At 39.2% G+C, this 25,463-nt stretch overlaps 1 protein-coding gene across 1 annotated transcript in view; it reads left to right on the plus strand.

The window, feature by feature from the left end:
- The first annotated feature begins 221 nt into the window (after positions 1-221).
- LOC132113553 (teneurin-2-like) overlaps positions 222-25,463 on the plus strand; it is a 364,954-nt gene continuing 339,712 nt past the window's right edge. The window contains exon 1 of the mRNA XM_059521368.1: positions 222-309. The gene's annotated coding sequence lies outside the window, so the exon portion shown is untranslated. The remainder of the gene's footprint in view (positions 310-25,463) is intronic.

Below are 25,463 nucleotides of genomic sequence, written 5' to 3' on the forward strand. Positions count from 1 at the left end.
GTTGCTGTTTTCAGATGTTTATTATTTGTGTGTGTTCCCCCATTCTCTGTTTCAAGATACAAATGGAACATGAAACATTCTCTTATGAACCAGTTTTTGGAGTTTGAAATCATGGCACACTTTGCATAAACTGAACAGTTATTTATGTTCGCACTGCATTAAATGTGATTTATTTTTGTATGTTTTCCATGTTTGATTCTCAGGTCATGTTGAAGTGTCAGAGAGACTTGAGAATGCTGCAGAACCTGTCACACACCACTCATTAAACACTCACTTAGATCTTCGCTGCAACACTACACCTGTAAAGTGGTGAGTAATTTATCATACCTCTGTTCGTTAATACTTAAACGCATGCAGAAAAAAAATATTGCATTTAAGCAATGGCTGATTTTATGTATCAACACAAAAAATAAAAATAATAATAATAATTGACGAACAAAGTAATGGTTATTGGAATCAGAACTCCAGTCAGAACTCAATTTTGTAACAAGCTGCTCAAAAGATCATGAATCTTTTCATCATTTTTCATGCAAAATGGTTCAAGACAACTTTTGTCTTGAACTTAGTCATCTTAGTCACTTAGTCAAGGAACTTTTGACAACTTAGTCATCAGAAGGTATGAGCATTATCCAGCATGTCACTGACGTTGCAAGAAAATCACGTCTTGAGAATCCAAAATAATTCACTGTGTGATGAAGCCTATTAGAATGCAGTTAGAATGTTCCTAGAATTCAAGCTATGAAAGAAAAAATATCCATGGTTTAATTCCAAACAAAGCTAAAGCAGAAACACATTGGAAATAATTAATCATTGTGTAAAGGCAGCTATCAAGATGGAAACATCCCATCCTTTGTTAGCAATACCAGTTGATAAAACACATTGAACTGGTATTTTGCACAATGCCAAAGTATTATGTCTACAGAGGTTGAATAGTAGCCTTCTGTGTGCACCACTGAGTTTGAGATAGAGACAAAAAGAAATGCTAATAAACTGCTGTTGCTACTGTTTCACTAACTGTTTCACAGCCGTTTTGGATTCCAGTTACTGGGAACTCGGATTTCAGAATTTCTGACATTATCACTGCATTAAGTGTCTAAAATTAGAATCATCCACACAAATTAGTAAACTCAAATGCAGATTAGATTTCTGACCGCTGGCAATCTGTCCAAAGTGGGCTGTCCCACCAAATTCAAGAGCCGAGTGCAAGTTGCTTTTGGAAGCCTTCAAGGACCCCAGAGTGTATGGGATCTAAAAGCAGCTTTGGAAGCAGTCATTGTGAATGTGCACCAGTTAACTGTTAAAAAAGAGACAACACAAATCTGGTAAGGTCAGCAAAGCAAGGTTCTGCTCTTAAAAAAAGATTATGAATGTAAGATTGGTGTTTTCCATCCAACACCTACACGAGGAACAGGAAGAGAACTCTAAAGCACAGTGATGGAGGAGGTGCTGTGTTTTGGAGGTGTTCTGCTGTATCAGGGTCATTCTAAAGTCATCTATGAATTCCACATTATGCCAAAGAGTGGATAATGTGAGGCTGTCCATTAAAAAGAAAAAAAAAAACCACCTGAGGTTGAACCAGCTATAGATAGATAGATAGATAGAGTGTGGTTGTATGCAAGCTTTATATTGGCGAGAATATGTTGTGTGAATGAATGTATGCTGTGGAGCTGTGCATGTCTGTAACAACTGGAGGCTTGTTGCCTGTGGCTCCTAGAGGTTTTGGCTAAATTATGAATGTATGTGAATGGAGTGTCTGTCTTTTTCTGAAAAATTCAAGCAAGAGCAGTAACAACTTGTGCAAGAACACACTGAAATGTGCGAGTCAGTCAAATTTTCACAACAAAAGAACCCTTTATTATATAAATGTTTGAAGTGCAATTTGCTCTTTGCCTTTTCTAAAACATGTTCAAGGTGTTTAGTACATGAGTTTAGCAATTATCATGGCTATTTTATTTATTGAACCCTTTTTGACGAATAGCTGTTCTAATTTTACCTATGCAGGTTTCCTTGACAACATGTTGAAAACTAAGCAGATGTGAAGACCAGTAAATTGTTGAGTATGTGTAGAATATCATGAAGGGATGTTGGTTGTTTTTTGCAGATGTGCTTGTTTTTTGCGAGTGCGGGTTTTGTGCAGATGGTATTTGTATGATAGTGTTATGAAACATTGAAGACACAGATTCTAATGTCTCTCGCAGTTTACAAGGTCACTCTGTTTTAAACAAAAGCATGGAAAGGACAATCAGTTGTGCCTAGTTGTGTTTGAATATTTTCATGGACATTTATTTAAATGTATAATTAATGTTGTGGCTAGATGTGTTTATTAATATATTAAGAGTTATTTCTTTGCATTCGTTAATTCATCCATTCATTTGTGCATATATTTGTATTTACTGCAATTTTTGAAATCCGCTATTGCTAATTAGTGTCTTTGGACTGGAGACATTTTTCCATTGTAAATTATAGCTGTTTTTGTAGCACAGTGAACACTTTTATATTATTTCCATCCACGTGTTTTTCCACAGCTATTTATTTACATTTTAATGTTATGTTGTGGCAGTATTTTATTAAATTTTAATATTTATTATTTTATCAAATCAAGCCATTTTTATAGTTTAGTATTGTTAATTATGGAGACAGTCGTTTTCCGTTCTGAAAGTTACAGCTGATTTCATAGTACAGTGAACACTTTTCATTCTAAAGATTAGTTATTTATATTTTTCACTGTGGCCCTTTCATCATTTCATCCTAATTTATATTAAATTACAATTAATTACCTTATTTAATTTCACTACAGCAGGAACCTTTGAAAACAGTTGACAATTAATTATTGTTGAATCTGTCAAGTCCCCCCCCCCCCCCCCCATATACTTGCATTTTGATGCAGTGATGTCATCAATGATGTTTACAATGCCAGCATTAATCAGTATCAGTTTTGATGCACATATGCTTGTCTTTTGAGGTATGGATGTCTGTATTGAGTCAGCTCTGTTAAACACATACTGGCACCAGAAAATCACTATCTCGCTCACTACCCTCATCTTGTGCTCTATTACATCCCATCTCCCTCTTCTCTCAGTGAGTTGACCTGAAATCAGGGCTGCGGGTGAGGGCATCTCTCTGACACATGCTAGCACAGCTTCTAGTATCACACACAGGTACACAAACACATTGACAGTAAAGATATCCTGCGGCGGCCTGAAACACTAGCTGAAATCAGACACCTACTCAGCTCTCTGCCAAACTCAATGTTGTCAGTGTGTGTGTGCATGTTTGTGTGATGCATCTACTTTTAAAATCCCTTACCTAAGAAGAAAAAGCATTGCAAGTCAAAAATATAAAATGTATTCTTATGTGCTCAAAGGTTGGTCTTGTTATGCTGTCATTTGAAACTTTGCTTCTATTCATTTTCCCACCGCTTCCTCTTTCATTCCTGACATCTACAGATCACTACAAATAACATTTTGAAAACAGACGTTCGCTTGCAAACATCATGAAGTATAAACGTCTCCGAGAATCGAAGACTTGTTTTCTAACCTTTTTTCCACTATGACAAAATTACTCTGGAAAATAAACTCTGGTAGACAAACAAACAAAACCCTTGTGGCACAGCTGTCATAGAGGATCAGCGGAGAGGACGACTATTCCTGGAGCTCTTCAGGAAACAGTAAGGGCACTCAGGGCCACTTGCAAGACATCCTGCCGGTGAAGGGGCCATCTCCTTCTCCATTTCTTTCCCTCTCATCATCTCTCTCTTTAGCCTCATTCTTGTGGCTTCCTCCCTCTATCTCATTCTGCTCTCAAACAGTGGAATCAATTTCCACATGAAAGCGGAGAGGGAGGAGAAGGCCGCTTGGAGTGTCCTGCTCGTCCTCTCTGTTTCCATGGAGATCATGTGCGGTGTGAGCATTGTCCAGTTTTTCAGAGTGGATGGAGTGGTCTTGTTTCGGTTGCTTTCGTCGAACTTGATGAGTTTAAAAAGCATCTCGAGAATAGATCCGTACTGTATCTGAGAAGTGCCAGCAGAGGAAGTTCTTGATGGCTGAGTGGCCCGTATTTTTGTTCGATGTGGGTCACTTAATCAAACACATCCACTTGTAACGGAGTTCTCATTTTTATGTATTAAGTCAGTGTGACGTCTGTAGGCCCTGTAAGGTTGTGAATTGAGTCTTGTCTCAGGTTTAGAAAGTTAAACCTAAGAACTATATTTTAACTTTTTGTGCTTGTGTAAAATATGCTACTACAATCTTAATTGGCCTGACAGATTTACTGTATTTTCTAACTGGTTGCAAGGTGTTTTGAATTGCAGCTAGTGCATTGCTAGGTGATGTACGTTAAGAGGCTGCCTACTGACCCATATCAAAAAAGCTCTCTATGATATCTCTAACCTCCTAACACCACATCTAATGATGCATGCAAATGAGTTTTCATGATCTGCATTCAGCTAAGTATTACAGTATGCAATTGATTATATACTGTATACTCTACTTTACACTATATTACTGTACTGTACTGAACTTAATGGAGTTAAATCACATTTTTTCTCCCTCTTGACTTTTTTTTATTCTGATCTTGCAATGTGAAAGACAATAGACACTAAATTCTTATGTATTATGTCATATCTTATATTATACATCCGATATATTCAACATATCCAGTTATTTATAGAATTATTTCACTGAATTTCACTTGGGTTATTGTTTCTCTCTTTTATTTCTGTAAATCTTTTTCTTCACTCTCTATTTAGATCCTTTACGAAGGAGCTGGTAAGAAAGCAACAAAGATGTTTTGGTATTTAGGTTTGTAGATTGCATTTTGTATGAGTGCGATTAGATATAGAGACACTGGAATGAACTTCATCTGAAATCCTGATCATCTGAATCATCTGAAAATATCCAGATACCATCCTGATAAGAAATGTGTATTAATTTCAGGTTTAAAGGGGACCAGTGATATTCTTGTTCCAATATGTAAGTGGTTGCTCTGTCAATTTTACTGTCTCCAAAATAAAAATATTTTTTTTTTCTAATTGGTTAAAAAAATAAGTAATAACACACCTCATCTCAATAGGCCACTCGTAGGAGCAATGAGGAATAACTAGCCTAGATCATTGAGACTTGTTCTGGGAGGAAGCTACAGTCCACAGGTTCTTTCTTCTTACCTGTGGCTTTAAAAATATTGTATGACATTCATTGCTAGTTCATACCTGGTCTCTACTTGGCGATCAAAACATAGCATTTTGGTTATAACAAGTCTCAGAAGCGGCTTTGCAGGAAATCAACCCCAAAATAAATAATCTGATGAACTGATGTGTGAATTTAAGGACATAATTTACACCTTTCAATAATTACAATGTACTGTAAATCAAAAATTTCACACTTGAACTTCCTTTTTAGATGTGTGTCTGCAGATACAGGTGATAACAACCTGGGAAGAATTTCCCTCGGAGTGATTTTTTTATATATATTTTTTTTCAGACAGACAGAATTTCAACAACCTCTGTGTTTTACAGTGAAAAGAAAAATGTCGTTGTGCAATTTAAAGTGTGAAATTTCAGTTTGGATGCAGATGTCATTGATTTCTGTTAGTATGAGAACTGACTAGAAACCACATACTGCACCGGCTATATCACTGCATCACCATCTGGCCCTCACTGATCTATTTCGACTCATAATTTCCCCCAAAAGCTGTTTGAAACCCCAGCTGTGGACTCTTCCAGAACAGGTCTGTCCATCTTCAAATGTCTTCCTTTCTTTCATATAGAGTCTGCCATGAGGTCACTTATTCTCATCCATCTCCAAAGGTCACTGTTGTTCCATTGAAACAATGCCGTAAACTGCCTTTGTTTAGAACACCCACAAATTTTGGAAACCCACTATTCAATATCTATCCAAACCGTTAAAAGGAAAATGAAAACCTTGTCAAATTTAATATCACGCTGTAACATCTGTAATAAAGTGCAGCTCAGCTGACAGTAGTTAGAGTGGCTGTTTATATAAACATCTGACATTTAGATGCTTTGTTATTGCGGATTCTGTTGAGGTCAGCGAAACAACAGAATAAATTGCAGCCCACAGAGGCAGGCAGAATGTTTGGATAGGGGGAGGAAAGGAGGAAAATTTGGTTCTTGTAGGATGTTTTTGGAAAGCGGGCGACAAGGAGAGGTTGATCTCTGACAACATGCTTTTATAGACCTTTCTGAGATATGTCAGAAATGAAGGTGTAGCTGAGTGCATTTGAAGACTTGTTTGCTTTTTGCAGTGTTGTTGGCTGTAAAACAGGAGCATCTAGGACTAATCTTCAGTGTAATTAGCTTCTATTGATCCCAGCGATTGGGGTGAATTCAAACCGTGTTAGTGCCCCCCAGCTCTTCACAGTTGAGGTGCTCCACCAATATCCTCTACTAATTAAAGTCAACATGAAATAGCATGCACAGCCCATTTTAATTCAGTCAGTTAAACAGGATGTGCAACACAAATAAATGCATGGAGGGGCTTAGTTTTATTCATCAGGATTCAATTAGATTGTAAAAATTGGTTATTTTAGTTTCTGTTTTTAGTATATAATATAGTATATAGTTATATTATAGTTATAGTATGTAACTATAATATCCCTGCTGTAAATGTCAAGGAACTTACTTTAAAATATTTACCAGTTATTTAGCAAAACTGAGAAATAAGAATCTAAAGATTGCTTGTCTGTAACAGATCACTTAAAACTTGCCATTTCAGCTGTACATTTTATATCCATCATAAATGCTTTGTTCCGATGCCAGTCATATTACAAATTGGCATACAATTCTTCTGCCATAATGACACGCTGATGGGTTTCAAACTGTACCTGTCTGTTCCAGTCTACACCTTGTAGCGATATGGAAGAAATCCATATCAGCTTTTCATTTTTTCTGATGGGCGGAAACCAATGAGGAAATTTAGAATAAAAGAGCGCTAGAAACGGAAGTTGGGGCGCGAGTAAAAAACAAAACACACCTGTAGGTTATTATTGGAGTGGGACACACGCTACCTGAAGCTGAAGGTCGTACTATTCTTTGCTGGAATCTCTGTGCATGCGCTGACTGGGTGCGATCGCCAAAGTGACGGAGAAATTGCTCTACTGCGTCTGCATGGTTCGTTCGCCTGCCTGGTGCAACATAATCCAGCCTGGTTCGTTCGCCTGCCTCAGGTACTAGTGGTGATGTCCATCATCTTTTAACCTCACGCCAAGAGTTTCTAAACTCACGCCAAACTCTCGCCAAGTCTCCAAACTCTTTCTCCGGCCCAGGATTTGCGGCCGCTACACAGACTGCTTCACGCAGCCACCACCACACACACACACACATACACGCTCATTGTACACGCACACACCCATACACAAACACTCGTTTGAAGTGTTTTTTTTTGTGTGTGTTTTTTTTTTTTTCCTCTTTCATTTCTTTATTTTGGCTGAAAATTGAACACAAACTGAGTTTGAAAAAAAGAACTGTTTGCCTTAAATATTTTGTTATTTGTCGTGTGAGGTAAAGAAAAAAAACTCTGTGAAAATTTAACTTTGTGTAGTTTATTTTATTTTATTTCTTTGCAAAAATGTTTTCTTAAAATATACATATTTTTGACCAAACCCTTCAATTTCTGACTGTGTGTCATTTAAGCCCTATTCTACATTATTGTGGGTATTTGAAGGAATTTATTTTCGTTTTTTGTGTAACGGTGGTTTGAGTTATCTTCGGGGAAATTGAACTTCATTACATATATATATTTTTTTGTTTACTTGACAAGTTTTACTTGTCTGGCGCCCGAACAATTTAAATTTTATTAAGTCAAATTTGATTTGGGGCAGCCACCGTTACAGAAGTGGCGCCCGAACAGGGACCTGAAACTTGAAACTTGAGACATGAAACTTGAAACTTAAACACTTAAACCTTGATGACTTGAAACTTAAACACTTAAACCTTGACAACTTGAAACTTAAACATTTAAGCACGTAAACCATGACCACTTAAACTGGTCATTTGAGCTTTGAATTTGAGTTTCCCTAAACGATTACTTAAAGGTTGGCTGTCACTGCCTATATTTTTTTGTGTTTGTGAAATTGTGGTGTATATACATACTGAATTGAAACAGTTTTTTCCTTTACTTAATGGTTTTGTGGGAAGATACTTTTTGTTTGTGAACTTGCACGTTGTTAAATATATAATTGTGTTACCCCTTAGTTGTCTTGCTGCCAAACTGACCCAATTATGTGAAAGTTGTGGAAACACCCATTTGTGTTATTGAAATCTAATTATTGATTTGTGAAGTTAAGTGAATTGAAGTGTGAATTGGTGAATTGGACAATTGGACAGACATTTCACACTGAACTGTTAAGAGTATTCTGCTGCAATTTATTTTTTCAAACATTTATACATTGTTTTTTTTTTTTTCCACTCAACTTGCATTTCACTACATTTTTACACTGACTGACTATACATACACTGACAATCAAACATGGCTGCCACTCCTCTGTCTCCATCCACTTTTGTGGAGATGGAACCACCAGCACCAGATGTTGCTACCCCAGTCTGGCCTCCAGCACCCCGTCCTCTACTTTCTTCAACTGGACCTCTTCGTGCTCCTTTCCACTTCACTCCTACTCAAGCCAGCACCACTGACTTCCCAGGAACCCATGTGCGGTTTGCAACTTCACCACTAGCTGGCAGTACTCCTGTTCAACCCTTCACCTGGGAGCAGGAACCGAATGGCGACTCCATGCAGATATGTACATCACCTGGGCCTTCATCTTTATCTTCAGTGGCACAGCAGGGCTTGCCTGGCATCCTGTCAACTCCTGGAAAAAGAATGCATCAACTCACTCAAGTTAAAGGAAACTGGGACACGTTGACACAGCATATGCAAACCCATGAAAAAAACATTGGTGAACTTGCCAAAGAACTTAAAACCATGACTGCACATCACGACAGCCTGATTTCTAACCTTGCTGATAAACTCAAGCAAAACCAACAAGAAATGCTCACCCACATTTCTGAAAGTAAGAAGCATGTGAAGGAAGAGACTGATCAACTCACTAAGTCACTTAAAGTCATGATGTCTGATGAACTTCACAAAGCTAAGACTACATATGTGTCTGAAGTACGGTTCATGATTGACCAACTTCAAGTGGAGCTTCAGCAGGACATCAAAACCTACCTGGTAACCCATCAAAAAAATTATGACCAGTTGTCAACAGAACTCACCCAGTGCACCCAAACCACCAACACCCTGTGTGCAACTGTAAAAAGCTTACAAACTGAACTTGAGAAAAGACTCGAAAAGCAAGAGAAACAAATGATTGACCTGCAGACAAGAGATTACTCACCCTTGCCTCTGACCACTGCAGTTTCACCTACATCACCAGTGACACCTCCAATGTTTCCTACTCCTGTTGTAAAGAGTGATCATCTTAAGATTACATTTCCTACTTTTGGGAGACAGTCAGATGACTTGGACCCCTTGCTCTATCTAACTCGATGTCAGGATTTCTTGGCGTTACATCCTCTTACTAATGCTGACATCCTGGCCACTTTCCGCACTGTCCTTTATGGTACTGCCCGGGACTGGTGGGAAGTTGCACGATCCTCAATAACCACGTGGGAAGAGTTTGAAGCTGCTTTCCTCTCTGCTTTCCTCTCAGAGGATTATGAAGACGAGCTGGCTGAAAGGGTAAGGACAAGAACACAGGGAGAAAGAGAGAGCATTAGGGACTTTGCATTTACATACAGAGCTCTCTGCAAAAGGTGGAAGCCCACCTTGACCGACAGTGAGTTGGTGAAAATGATTTTGAAAAATATGAATCCTTACCTTGCAAGCCAGATTCGCAGTCGGGTGAACACAGTCGATGAGCTTGTGAAATTGGGCCAACAGCTGGAAAAAGACTACGAACAACAACTGCAATATGAAAAACGTGTGAGTTCTAAGCAACCCCTATCCATGCCTCAAAGACCTATTCCCAACCGCCCGGCAGAGAAGCCTTTAGTGCAATGCTGGCGACGTAAAGGCCATCACTCACCTGGCAGCTGTCCTCACTTTGTCTCTTCTCAGTCCCAGTCACCTCAGTCCACCAGCCAACACCCTTCCTCCAATAACAAGCGGACAACATTTCCATCTTCTAAAGGTACTGGTCCATCTGGCAATCGCTCTGTGTCTGCCACCTTTCCCCACAATTCATCAACAACTGGTAAGAAACCACCACCTGCTGCAATTGTTCCACAACAATTAGTGATACCACTTTGCATTGGTACCTGGAAGGGAAAAGCCATTGTTGATACTGGGGCTAGCTACACCCTTCTACATGAGAATCTCTGGAAGGAGCTCACTTCACAAAAACTCCATCCATGGACCCAGGGTCCGCTCTACCTAGCAAATGGGGAAGCAGAAATTCCTTTAGGTTGGATAAACATGCCAATCACCCTACATCAAAAAGTATTCACCATACCTGCTGTTGTTCTATCAGCCAAAGCCCTGGCCTATGCAGTCGTATTAGGACTGGACTTCATCTTCTCCAGTGGGCTGCAGATCAATGTGGCAGATCAAAAGTATTCATTTCAGTCCAATCCTAAAGAGTATTATCCTTTCCAGCCAACAAATGCCAGTGTACCAGTTATCAGTTCCCAACATCCAAGGGGAAAGATGGGAAATAAAAATCCCAACAGCCTCTCCTTACTATCTTCTGTTCCTCCTCCTCAACTTAACATGTTTCAACCAGCCTGCCTGGATGAGAAGACACTAATTAACACTGCTGTACAGGATGCCCACTTACCTCCGGAAGGCAAGCAACAGTTACGGCAGATCCTCGAGTCAAACCCTCAAGTTTGTACCCTTCGTCCAGGACGTACTGAAGTTACACAGCATCACATATATACTACCCACCAAGTACCTATAAAACAAAGACCGTACCGCACAACACCTGCCAAACAAGCTGTCATTACAGAGCAACTGGAAGAGATGTTGACTGCCGGCATCGTAGAACCATCACACTCTGGATGGGCCTCACCTGTCGTCTTGGTCCCTAAAAAAGACGGAAGCCTTAGGTTTTGTGTGGACTACAGAAAAGTTAATGCCATTACAGAGAATGATGCTTACCCATTACCCAACATCACTGAGATCTTGGAGTCACTATCTGGAGCGGCCATCTTTTCCACCATTGACCTTAACAGTGGCTACTGGCAGGTAAACATGGATCAAGAAAGTAAACCAAAGACAGCTTTCACAACTTCATCAGGACTGTTTCAGTTTAATGTTATGCCATTTGGGTTAAAAAATGCCCCAGCAACCTTCCAAAGACTAATGGAGAACGTTCTAGGAGAATTGCGTGGAAACATCTGCTTTGTCTACATTGACGACATCATTATTTACTCACCATCTGTAGCCCAGCACTTCTCCGACCTCCAAGCTGTTTTTTATAAACTGCAAATGGCTGGCCTCACCATTAATGTAAAAAAGAGCAAGTTCTGTCTTCAGAAAATAACTTTTCTGGGACATGTTGTCAGCGTCCAAGGCATAGCTGCAGACCCAAGTAAAGTGGAGGCTATACGTGAATACCCTGTGCCCACCAGCATCAAGGAGGTCCAGCGCTTCCTGGGGTTAGCCGGGTGGTACCACCGGTTTGTACCAAACTTCTCCAGGATCGCTGAACCCATCAATGCACTGAAAAAAAAAGGATGTTCATTCCTCTGGTCACAACAATGTCAACAAGCCTTTGAACATTTAAAATGCTGTCTTACCTCTCCTCCCATTCTTGGCCATCCTGACCTTCAACTGCCTTTTACTGTCTATACGGATGCCAGTAACACTGGTCTGGGTGCTGTGCTGACCCAGCGCAAGGAACAGGGATTGGAACAAGTTATTGCTTATGCCAGCAGAACCCTGAACAAAGCAGAGACCAATTACACAGCCACTGAAAAAGAGTGTTTGGCTGTAATTTGGGCCCTGGAAAAATGGCAGCACTACCTAGAGCACAAACTGTTCACTGTCATCACAGACCACTCAGCGTTACAATGGGTAATGTCTTCCACAAAAACCACGAGTCGCCTCATCCGGTGGGCCTTGCGACTACAGAGATTTGATTTTATCATTGAATATCGCAAAGGAAAACTAAATATGGCACCTGATGCTCTGTCTCGGATTCACACCAGTTGTAACCTGTACACCAACCAACACCAACAGGAGAATGCTGAGTTTCCGATATCTCCAGCCACAATCTGGGAGGAACAGCACAAAGACCCTGTCATCACCAACACACTTAAAGCACTTGCAGAAAATGATTCCTCTTTTAAAGATCAGTATGAGATAGTGGAAGATAAACTCTATCACAAAACTCACCTGCCGAACAATCAAGTTCATTACATTCCTACCAGCCTTGTGTCGTCCATTCTACACCACTACCACTCTAATCCCTGGAGCGGTCATGTAGGTATTTATAAGACCTACAAGCGTATCCATGATGTTGCATTCTGGCCTAGAATGTGGACTGACATAAAACACCACGTCAAAAAATGTGTCAAATGCCAGACTCTTAAGGGAGAAAATCAGAAACCTGTGGGCAAACTACAGCAAGTCACCACCACCCGTCCCAATGAGATGCTTGGAGTGGACATTATGGGGCCAATGCCACGCAGCACACAGCAAAATGAGTACCTCTTAGTCTTTGTAGATTACTACTCCCGGTGGGTGGAATTTTTCCCCATGCGCAATGCTAAAGCTGAGACTGTTGCGTTACTTCTTCGGAAGGAAATTCTAACCCGTTGGGGGGTGCCAGACTTCATTCTGTCGGATAGAGGTACACAATTTGTGTCATCACTGTTCAGAGAACTCTGTCAAAAGTGGAGTATCAAACCTAAATTGACAACATCATACCATCCACAAACAAATATGACCGAGAGGGTTAACCGTACGCTCAAATGCATGATTTCTGCCTATGTGGACAACAATCACAGAAAATGGGACCAATACTTACCGGAACTCCGTTTTGCTATTAATTCAGCTGTCCAGGAAACGATTGGGATGACCCCTGCAGAGCTTCATTTGGGGAGGAAACTGCAAAGTCCCATGGACAAGGTGTTACATGGCAAGAATCTAACTCCAGACTGCACATCTTACGATACAGTCCACCACCTAACTGAGCTTCAGACCAAGGCCATGGAATGCTGTAAAAAAGCACAAAAGAGACGGCTTCGGAATTATAATAAAAGAAGACGAGATGTCACATACAAGGAAAATGATCGTGTGTGGATGAGAACCTTTCCCCAGTCTAGTGCACAACATCACTTCACTGCAAAATTGGCTCAAAAATGGAAAGGCCCTTACCGTGTCATAAAACAGGTGGGTCCATTGAACTATCGAATAGCGCTAGAGTCCACTGGCGAAGATGTTCGCATAGTGCATGTGTGCAACCTGAAACCATGCTTTCCCACGGCTGAAGAGCTGGAATGCCAGGAGAAGAAAAGGCTCTGCCAGATATTCAATGAATCTTCTGATGAAGAGGAATTCATTGGATTTTAATTATGATTATGATACATTTCCACAACCATAGGTTGTCTTCTCCAGGGAGGGAGAGTGTAGCGATATGGAAGAAATCCATATCAGCTTTTCATTTTTTCTGATGGGCGGAAACCAATGAGGAAATTTAGAATAAAAGAGCGCTAGAAACGGAAGTTGGGGCGCGAGTAAAAAACAAAACACACCTGTAGGTTATTATTGGAGTGGGACACACGCTACCTGAAGCTGAAGGTCGTACTATTCTTTGCTGGAATCTCTGTGCATGCGCTGACTGGGTGCGATCGCCAAAGTGACGGAGAAATTGCTCTACTGCGTCTGCATGGTTCGTTCGCCTGCCTGGTGCAACATAATCCAGCCTGGTTCGTTCGCCTGCCTCAGGTACTAGTGGTGATGTCCATCATCTTTTAACCTCACGCCAAGAGTTTCTAAACTCACGCCAAACTCTCGCCAAGTCTCCAAACTCTTTCTCCGGCCCAGGATTTGCGGCCGCTACACAGACTGCTTCACGCAGCCACCACCACACACACACACATACACGCTCATTGTACACGCACACACCCATACACAAACACTCGTTTGAAGTGTTTTTTTTTGTGTGTTTTTTTTTTTTTTTCCTCTTTCATTTCTTTATTTTGGCTGAAAATTGAACACAAACTGAGTTTGAAAAAAAGAACTGTTTGCCTTAAATATTTTGTTATTTGTCGTGTGAGGTAAAGAAAAAAAACTCTGTGAAAATTTAACTTTGTGTAGTTTATTTTATTTTATTTCTTTGCAAAAATGTTTTCTTAAAATATACATATTTTTGACCAAACCCTTCAATTTCTGACTGTGTGTCATTTAAGCCCTATTCTACATTATTGTGGGTATTTGAAGGAATTTATTTTCGTTTTTTGTGTAACGGTGGTTTGAGTTATCTTCGGGGAAATTGAACTTCATTACATATATATATTTTTTTGTTTACTTGACAAGTTTTACTTGTCTGGCGCCCGAACAATTAAAATTTTATTAAGTCAAATTTGATTTGGGGCAGCCACCGTTACAACCTCCAGAGCCCCGTCAAACATGAAACGAAGATATTCCTCATCACAAATCCCAATCTTAGAGACAAAAGAGATGATTTGGAAAGCAGATCAAATCACCAGGAGAAAGATGACGATTGAGGGTTTTCTAATCGCCAGCAACAAACCTGACTCAATGATTCTTTATTCTCTATGATTGTGCTGATGTTCTGGGTGCTTCAGTCTTATTAGTGCAGATGATATGCATCTTATATTCTTCATATTGTCAGATGAATAAATTGTCTCCCAATTGGAGCAGAGACGTCCGACTTAAATGAGAAATTCATCAAATATTTCTTTCATTTCGAATCTCATCTCATGGTTACCCAGGAAGCAGCTTCTCTCTTGCTTCCTCTAGTCTTTCTCTCTCTCTCTCCTCTCAATTGGTAATCATAATAATGTAGCAGCCCATAATTATAATAGACCTGCTTGTCAGAGATATGGAACAGATTTCAAAGCTTCAATTATTCACAAGGCAACTGAACAAACGGAGTTTAAACAAAAAGAAAGGCTTTGAAAATTACATATTATGTTCACTTTCATTCATATTAGAATGCAGTGCTATCCATGTTTTCTGACTATGCTAAGCCCCCGCCCCCAAATGTTTTTACTTCGTTTAGATTTTTTGAAGTTGTCTGAAATGTTATATTGTCTATCTCAGTTCTGCTCATTGTTTTACTGTCTTTCAACCGTTCTTGTTATTTACGAATTCAGTTTACTTCTAAGTCTGCATTGGTACAACAGATGAACAAAAACTTAACACTGATGAAACTTGATGCTGAGGATTGTTAGTTATAATTGACCGAGAATCGTTTCACATTGCTCTACAACATACAACTTGTAAGTAATCTCTCTAAACCTGAGACCAATCTTCCCTATAATGTTTCGATCTTGTTCTGTCCAAACCAGGCCGCTCTTGTTAGTGTTGGGTGCAATCTCATCTTGAATGAACTCTGTCTCGGCGTGTCCACAGAGCTATTCAAACAGATTGAAGTAAAGGTCAACAAAACGAAGGAATAGCCACACAAAGCAAGACTTGGCAATTTGCTTTTATCTCTAATTTAGAGCCAAACTTTCATCAAAAATAAGAGAAAAAGTTTAATCAAAGTGAGAAAATGAAAGGCTTTTTTTCTCCTTTTTGAGATTTCTGGTAGAGGCTCAGATAGTTCTGTTTTCACTCTAACACACTTTGTGATGTTAGGGTTGTGATTGGTTTTAAGCTACTTGTTTTGTCTCGCACCTCAGGAAATTTATGTAAGTCTTTGCCTTCACCCTAAGCAATATATTTGCTCATTGCTGTCTTGTCAAGTAAAAATGATCAGGATTCGGGTTCATTTTCAATTGAGAACCGGTTTATGTTTGAGTAACAAGACACAATGAGTTTAGTGCATGTGTGTGTGTGTTTAGGAAGCAGAGTTTTGCTTTGGATGTGTGTCAGCGGTTCTGATCTGGCTTGTCAGACATGTTTTACTCAAGCTCCCTCTACCCCTTCACCCAAGGGACATCCCAGTGACAGTTGTGAGTTTCATCCTCTCTCAGTCCTCTTGCTTTCCATCACAAACTGTCATTCCCTTCTCTTTTCTACGGCTTTCAAACTCTCTCCTGCTGTAATATGTCCACTTCATTGGTAACTCTGCCGGAGATACCACAGTCACACTTCTGCTAAAATGAGAATGAACTTATTTGAAAAAGTTTTGTGTGTATGAGGCCATCTAACTATTTCAATTAGTCTTTTGCTGTATCTGGGATAGTATAGCACACAGCACACTGTGCAGTATACAGTCCAACATTTAAGGTAACACAGTATTTTAAGGACTTATTCTCACTATTAACTACCATGCTTAATTCTAGGCTACACTATCTCTGCGAGCCTACAGTTGAATTAGTGGTTTGGAGAATGGATGGATGGGTGGATGGTTACAGTTTACCATATAGTGTGTTTTGTTGCATAGTGTATACTGCACCCTTTGCCATCCATATATTTCATGCATATGGAAACTGTTTATACTGTGCATATGAACTGAATACTAAACAATAGTCTGACTTGTATAGTAGTGTGATATTCTGAATATAGCCTTTCTTTATTTCTCTCAGCTCTCATTTTATTTAGCACTTTTAAGCATTTTCTGTTTTGATGCAACACCCTGTTTGTATCTAAACACCATTTATTTCCCCCTCTTCATTAAAACGGTTTCTTGAAGGAAAATTATTTGTGAAAGCATTACAGCATAGCCCAGATTTCAATCATAGCTGGGGTTATGAATGTTGTATGATAAACAACAGGAACCTTTCTAAATACTCCACCCTTGTTTTATTCAAGGTAAAACAGTCAATACTAGTACCATATGAGACTACAAACAATACAAATATATACAATTAATAACTGTTGGCAAATCAAGTTCTGGACCTGTTTTTGCACACTCACTCGTAGAGTGGTGATTACTCTGAAGTCAGCTACTCTGAAGTCCCATTTCCCAAGTGGGATTAAGAAGGAAAAACAAATCTATGCAGCATCTGTGTCTTCCTCACTAGAGTGCATTACTATTGACTTGTAATGTGCTTCAGATATTTATGAAATTACCATGTTAATTGAGCATCTGGTAACCCTGTTTTTTGTGCAATGCCCTCACAGTCAAAGCGAGAAGCTCGATCTGTAGTCACACAGTACCTCTTGAAACCATTAAGTAGCCAATCCTGGGATTAAGTTGATATTTCCACTTTAATGGCACTCATTGGTCGTTTAGCACCCTTCTCCTCAGGTGTCCTCTAATTTCTTCTTCTGCTTTCCACCATTCAGATAAATCCTTCAGACCACCCCCTGTCACTCTGACCATTCAGTGTGTCTTTTCCTGTGTGAGCTGTAAGCTCCAGGTAAACCTCTCTCAAACCTGACCTCTGCTCCTCCCCATCCCTGTCTACGGTTGCCATAGATACAGGGCCACCAAGTGTCTGTCATGTGTCACGGACAGCAACCAGGTGTGACCTCTTGGCAAGCATCTGAATATCCAAAGTACCACACCAGCAGACTCAGCCAGCGCAAACAACATCTGACAGGAACAGACAGAGGAAGTAGGCCAGAGGTGATGATGTCTGTGAAGATGTTGGTCAGAAACTATGCTCTTTAGGATGGAAATGGTTAGGTCATACTTTCCTGAAGCAGAATTTTTGTATATTCTGTAATTCACAGCATAGCATGTGTGAACTTTTTTTCTGCTCTTTTACTACTTTATTGTCGGATACCTTATAAAAAGGACCTGAAATGACAGGTAGGGATCGAGTAAGTGAAAGGGAAAAAAGTAGTGAGCCATGTTGTATGAGCACTGCAGTTTAAGTTTTTGGAGCATTCTGTATGTTGATTATATTTTCCAATATTACCATCTGTAGACTTATCTACTACATTAAATACCAATAAGACTATGGATGTACTGCATAAATACATGTTCACCCAAAATAGAAAGAAAATTTGCTGAAAATGTACTCAACCTCAGGCTCAGCTAGTTAGAAAATGTACTCACTCTTGGTCTGACAAACAAGTAGCCTAGTCCCACCCCAACTCAAGCCATTGGATGAGCCAGACGTTGACATGTCAGTCTGTCTAAAGAGCAATTTTTTATAGCATCACAGTGTCCAAGGAAAGCGAACCTACATTTAGCACATTCAACTGAGAAAGTATTGACACATCATCCTTAAAGCAACAGAACTGTTTGCATGCACATGTACTGTTCTAGCCCAGCAAACATTTCGGGACCTAGCAAATTCCAGTTCTTTGCTGCAGTCTGACTGTCACATGTCTCCGGCTGCAGAAAGAACACCACAAATACAGGTCTCTGTGTAAAGCAGGCTGTTGGCAATTACAGGCTTGTGTGATTGGAAATGAATAGCACTTTGTGGTGAGGGGAATAGACTGCGTAATGGAAAAAAGGGCTTTGAACAGCTGTTAGCTGGAAGCTGCGGGTCCCATTCTCTTAGAGATAAGATAGCACAGGAAGTGAAAGGTTCTGTCACTCAGGCTGATTTTACATTGCTTTTGGTGTATAGATAGGGTTTGTCATATCACTCAGACAGTTAAACATGCAGACACACATGCACACATACTGTAAACACATTGCTCTGTTGTTTACCTTTAAATCATATTTGATAAAGCTTCTGATTGATTAATTTGTCTCTCTGACAGTATTAATCCATTTGATATTGCTGTGCTGTAAACAGAATGTGGCATCAAAATCCATTCCGCTGAAGCTTTTAGACACATTCACCTGTCAGTTTACTGATCTTAATAAATGGGGCCTTGTGCTGCTGTCTTGCATTAAAATAGCACACAAGCTGACAAGAACACATCCGATTCATTAATTCGGAGTCTCTGAAAGAGTTGCACATTACAACCAAATCCAGCTCTTTCCAACCATGCAGGCATATGCTTGTCTGCATAATAATGTAATTAATTTATGTATAAACATAATTCTTCTTATGCATCTACGTAGAATACTAAGAAATATTTAAATATATATATTGAAGAAATTGAAGAAACAAATTAGTAAATCGTACGCACAATTTATAAATCGAGGGAACAAAATAGTAAATCGTGCACACGATTTAGCCTACAATTATAATTTTTTTCCTGCATGCCATGTGCGGGGCTCTGTACTACACCTATAGTGCTGCTGTGAGATTTACTCAACAAAAACAGACAAAAGTGTTGCGTGACCCCATCAGAATTTGGTGCGCTCAGGTTTATCAGGCTTTAGTTTAATAGATCTGTTGGGACTGGACTTGTGACCTCACTTTCAGATGCTGCTGAGCGGTCCATTGATATTGTCTGGGTCGGCATTTGCTATGAGGAAAAGACAGTTTGCCCTCGAGCGCAGTACCTATTTGGTCCTCAGGGCCCTCACCTTAAGGTTTTGAACCTTAAATGAACCATACTAAAAAGGCTCAAAAATGTGAGAGATATATATAAAGGATTTGTCATTCAAGACTTTTTGAGTATATAAACATAACTGCTAATATGTAAGAGGAAGAACATTGAGGGCAAAGAGATGTTACACTTTGAGAAAGTACACTGTGTAAATTGTGTTACTGTTATGTGAACATGTAAATTGTTTGTTTTTCTGGCTTATATGAAAATATTCATATTATATTCATATTCAGACACGTATTGGTGTGGGTGCAGCATTGCGAAAGTATGGCACTACCATTCCACTGATTTTAGTTGATTTTTATTATTACTTACATTCATCATTGATGCAATAAATTTATATAAAAGGTAGATGTAGATATTTTCTCAGTAAAGATGAAATAAGAGATACCAGTATGAAATGTAGAAGAAATGTAAGTAATCATGCAGCCCCACCCCGGAATGTCTGGATTTCATCCAGTCGATTTCTAGCTCTTTATCTATGGATTAAATCAGCTGTTTTACGGGAGCCATAGATCAATGATATAAAAGACATCAAAATCAATCAGCCCTGAGACTGTATTTTTCAGTTTTTTTGATTACCAGTGCTGGAATAACATGTACACCTCCCCTGTTCTCTCTCAAATGCCTATGTTACTCTTCCTAGCTGAGAGAGAAATCAATCATAACTCAATGCTTTTGACATGCTCAGTGGCACTGTCTGATTGGCTGCGGCTAGTCAAGTGATTTCTCATTACCAGCACCTCAAACGGTACCCCTTGGGGCTTCTGTGACCCCTGTGATTCTACCACTGTTACTGTGATGTCTGCTCATCTTGCTGCTGAGATGAAATAGTGCTTCTCTAACTAGTACATCACACTGCATTGTTTAATGAGAGGCTACTGCATCAACAGGCTGCACAGATTGTGCTAGTACATTCACTTCCTTTGGTTGTTTTTGAAGTGATATGATATGATATGAGTCTCCACAGGTTATGCTAAGAGCACATGGTTATTTTTCTTGGTCATTAGCAGGCAATGTTGTTGATGGAAAATCCAGTCTCCTGCTGGTCCAGCATGGAAGTCTGCTGTGGTGATAGAGGTTTATCAAACATTCTCACATCGAATCTGTGCAGGTACTGTTATAAAGTGAAGCACAGTACATGCGTCACACCGGTGGACATTTTCTGTCACACCAAAGGAGGTTTTAGCCTTTTGTTTCAATTAATGACCTTGCTATTCAGAACTAACCTGTCATTAGCAGTTAGCATGAAACATTTGCCTAATTTTCCATGATTATGTAGTTTAGCATAGTTTTTAATGTGAAAATATAATTTAGGACCATCACACCAAAGGCCAACAAAACGTAACACTTTTACAGTGGTTCCAAAAAATTTAATATTTGAAAAATTCTGAGACAAACTTTATCATGTGCACATGTCATGGGCTTCACAATTGGCTTCAGAACATGACCTTGAATTAGGTAAGTTGTAAGTGGAATTGGCCAATTTAAAATCAGGATATGGAGTCACACCGCAGGACATGGTTTTCAGTGACAAAATGTATCAAGACCATACGCTTTCAGAAATATGTGGATGAAAGAAAAGATTGCCATTTACTAAAATAGAAACTTCTAAAATTATGCCTGAGATGTTTATTAACAATTTTATGATTTTCTTTTTAACCCTCCTGTTACCCTCAAATCATTTTGACCCCAGTAATTTAAACCTCCAGAATATGATTTCTTTTTTTTTACTAAGGTTTGTGTCTCAGGTAATTTATGTCTTTGTTGACTACTTAAATAGCCTTTTAAGTGGACATCCACCCACCACCCCCTCCCCACCCCTTATACATCCAGAATACCCATTGGACGACTATGGAGACATTTACAAATCACCATAAAATCTTACTGATTGACCTAAAATTGCAAAAGTATATATATTTTTGGTGTTTTATTTGTTTTATAATATTTCTAAGTATAGATTTTTGTAATCTATAACATTTGAAAAGAAAAACAATTTATTTTATCAAGGATAGTAACACAAGTTATCAATTTGACCCCGGGAAAAACAAACACAATTTCAAACATTTTGAAGGATTTTATTTTAAACATTTAAATATTTATATTTAAACAGAACATCATCACAATCAAAACATCAGTAAGGAACACATAACAGTTCTTTTTGTTATCAAGGATTGCAACATACATAATGTGTGGGGTCAATTTGACCCCAAGAAAAACGTCCTAGGTTACGTATGTAACCATGGTTCCCCGAAGGGAATGAGACGCTGCGTCCGAAACGCTATGGTAACGCCCTTCAGCATGACCAGCTCTGAATAGTATGTGAAATCAGTCTCATGAATGGGTGTGACGTCATAGGCGGGTGACGTAGCGACCAGGAAGCTATAAAAGAACGTAAGTTGGAACAAGCGTCAGCTTCTAGGAATGAAACGAACTCTGGCAGTGATGCCGGAAGTATGGCTTTGAGACGCAGCATCTCATTCCCTTCGGGGGACCATGGTTACAATGCCCACGCCGCCAGACTTGCAAGTCCCTGCCTAGTGTGCATACAAAGAGCACAATTAAGGCAAGTGAAAGAAGAGCTGTGAGTGGCTCGCAGATCTAAACCATAAAATCTGATGAATGTGAGGGGTGTGGACCGTCCAGCTGCATTGCAGATGTCCTATATAGACACACCTGACAAGAAGGCCTTGGAGGCTGCCCTACTTCGGTTCAAGTAAATCTTGACTCTCAATGGTGTGGGGAGATCAGAAGACTCAAGGTTTTAGGATAGCATCCTGATCAACCACTTCTTCTGGCCGGAGGCCTCAGCCTCAGTGCACCGCAGAGGAAACATGTAACCAGAGGGTGTCTGCCCACTGAATGGCCACCAAGAGGGGCGCAGTAGACTGTAATGGCCGCCACGTAGACCCTCAGGGTAGAGTGGGTCAAACCTGCAGAAAGAAGGGCCTGCAGGAACTCAAGAACTGTCCCAACTGGGCAAATAACTGGGTTGTGCTGGCAGTCTTCGCACCAGGAGGTGAAAGGTTTCCACCTCAAGGTGTACAGTTTCCTCATGGAGGGAGTTCTGGATGATCTCTGCAACCTCGGTTGAGAAACCAAAAGCTACAAGATGTGCCCCCTCAGGGGCACATTGCATTTTGCCCTACCAGTGTCAGCATTCCAAAGGCATGCTGTTGCTTCTCCTTTTGCCCTGTAGACTCCTGCCAAAATGAGCAACCCAATGTAGGCTTTCAAGTCAGTTACATCGAAGTCTTTCCAACCATCCCCATACACACGCCTACCCTCTAAGTCATTTCAAGTACATCCTTTTCAATTGATGGTGTGATAAAAATATGAAATGCTGATTTTATATCTTGGACATGGCTGACAGCATATCTAGTGGGCCCTGGAACCATTTTGATGACATTAGCAGCACTAAGTCTACCCTGTTGTTCAGGTGGTGAGTGGGACCATGATAACTTTCCATTTTTGGAAGGTTATGGGTTTGTGGCTGGTTGAGAGACAACAGTAGGGTCAACATTAGGAGTCTCATTGTCATCTGAGGAGGATGCCTCATAATCAGGGTCCTCAATATTATCATCGGTCTCAGACACATTCTCCTCTGTCACTTTCACTGTCAAAAACCTGTGACAAAATCTCATTGACAGAAAATCTTTGCTTGGATGTAATTTTCAAATGAGAGAGAAGGAGAACATAGAGATTACACAGAATGGTTTAGAATGCTTCTGTTCATGCTTTTATAATGTTTGCTCCTCCCCATTGTTTGGTAAACCATGAAAATTAGGTTTTCCTTTCCCCACTGCACAGGAAATATCAAACTTCTTGCAAAAATGATGTTTTCCCCTCCCCCATGGCATGGGAAACATCAAAGTTCTCATGAGAATTATGTCCCATGTCATGTGAACTATCTCAGATACGGTAATGTTAGGTTAGAGCCCTAAAAAAGAGGGAATTTTTTTTTTTTATATAATATTGAATATGTAAAATTATAATGAACATTATATAATTATAACATGTTATAGTGACCTCAAAACAAATGTGTGTAAAATTTTTATATTTCTTATGTTTTATACAGCTAAAAGAGCCTGGGGTCAAATTGACCCCAAGGAACACCGATGCTACAAAATGTGTACAGGACATTTAAAAAATACCTGCAGGTTAATTTTATGTTTACAGAGTTGTTCCCATTTAATTAGGAAAATTCATTAAATCTGAAAAAAAAAAAAACTTTTTAATAATGTATTTACAGACGTTAAATATTCAATGGGGTCAAATTGACCCCAAAGTTAATAGGAGTTTATAAAAATTGTAATTTATTGAACCATGCTTGAGACCGTTACAAGGACAATTTAGAGATTTGGCTAAAAAAAGAAAAAAATTCAAATAACACTGAAGATTTTGTAACAATAGGTCCATGTAGTCCGTTAACTGCATTTTAAATAATGACAATACTAATTATATTCATTCTGGTCTTGTGTGACAGTGAAAATGTCATGTCATGTCATGTCAACAACCCATATGTGTGTGTCTGTGTGTGTGTGTGTGTGTGTGTGCGCGCACTGTTCCACTTGTGTGAACAGACATTTGAAGCAGGCCGTTGCAGTATACCGTGTGTCAGATGAGATTACAGCAGTGTTAACCCCCTCACAGTGTCCTTGAACTGCCAGCACTCAGTCAGTGATTGAAGTCTTATGTGTTTACTCGTGCTTTGAGACGTTATGTGTTAGTCAGGCCATAAAGTATTTTGAGATCTGCAATAAAGTAAAAAAAAAATGTATTCATTAAAATACATAAAAGTAATTAAATACTAAGGAAAAGTATTGCTGTAAATGCATTTATATGCTAGTTCATTAAACAAACTAATTAACTGTCTATTAGCATCTCACCAGTTAACAAGTGTTTTTTTTTTTTCTAATTACATTCTTAATGACAAATATAAATATACAAGCCTGATTCCAAAAAAGTTGGGACACTGTACAAATTGTGAATAAAAACAATGCAATGATGTGGAAGTTTCAAATTTCAATATTTTATTCAGAATACAACATAGATGACATATCAAATGTTTAAACTGAGAAAATGTATAATTTTAAGGGAAAAAATAAGTTGATTTTAAATTTCATGGCATCAACCCATCTCAAAAAAGAGACTTGCAGACTTCTGAACTGAGCACTGATAACAACTTGGGTTGTCCTTGTCCTCTTTAGTACGGGTGACATGGCGTCCCAGTTTTCCAAAAAGAACTTCAAATTTTGATTCGTCTGACCACAGAAAAGTTTTCCACTTTGCCACAGTCCATTTTAAATGAGCCTCGATCCAGAGAAAACACCTGCGCTTCTGGATCATGTTTAGATATGGCTTCTTTTTTGACCTACAGAGTTTTAGCCAGCAACAGCGAATGGCACGGTGGATTGTGTTCACCAACAATGTTTTCTGAAAGTATTCCTGAGCCCATGTTGTGATTTCCATTACAGCAGCTTTCCGTTATGGTTTGCAGTGCTGTCTAAGAGCCAAAAGATCACGGGCATCCAGTATGGTTTTCTGGCCTTGACAGAGATTGTTCCAGATTCTCTGAATCTAACCCTAATATTTGGCATGACATTTCAAAATGTCTCACTTTCAACATTTGATATGTTATCTATATTCTATTGTGAATAAAATATAAGTTTATGAGATTTGTAAATTATTCCATTCCTTTTTTCTCAATTTCTACAGTGTCCCAACCTTTTTGGAATCGGGTTTGTATTTTTATATATATATATATAATTTAATAATAATTAATTAATACATAAATAAATAGTATTAAAAACTGTATTAAAAGATGTTAGACTTCAGTATTTAGACTTGACTCAGATATCAGTTACATATTGAATTTAGGACCATATATGATAGTAGCCCAAATTGGATGCAATGAAATCAGATCTGATACTGTACTGTATGTTTTTGGTTTTTATGCAC

This window comes from Carassius carassius, chromosome 33, assembly GCF_963082965.1.
Source record: "Carassius carassius chromosome 33, fCarCar2.1, whole genome shotgun sequence".
Classification (NCBI taxonomy): Eukaryota; Metazoa; Chordata; class Actinopteri; order Cypriniformes; family Cyprinidae; genus Carassius; species Carassius carassius.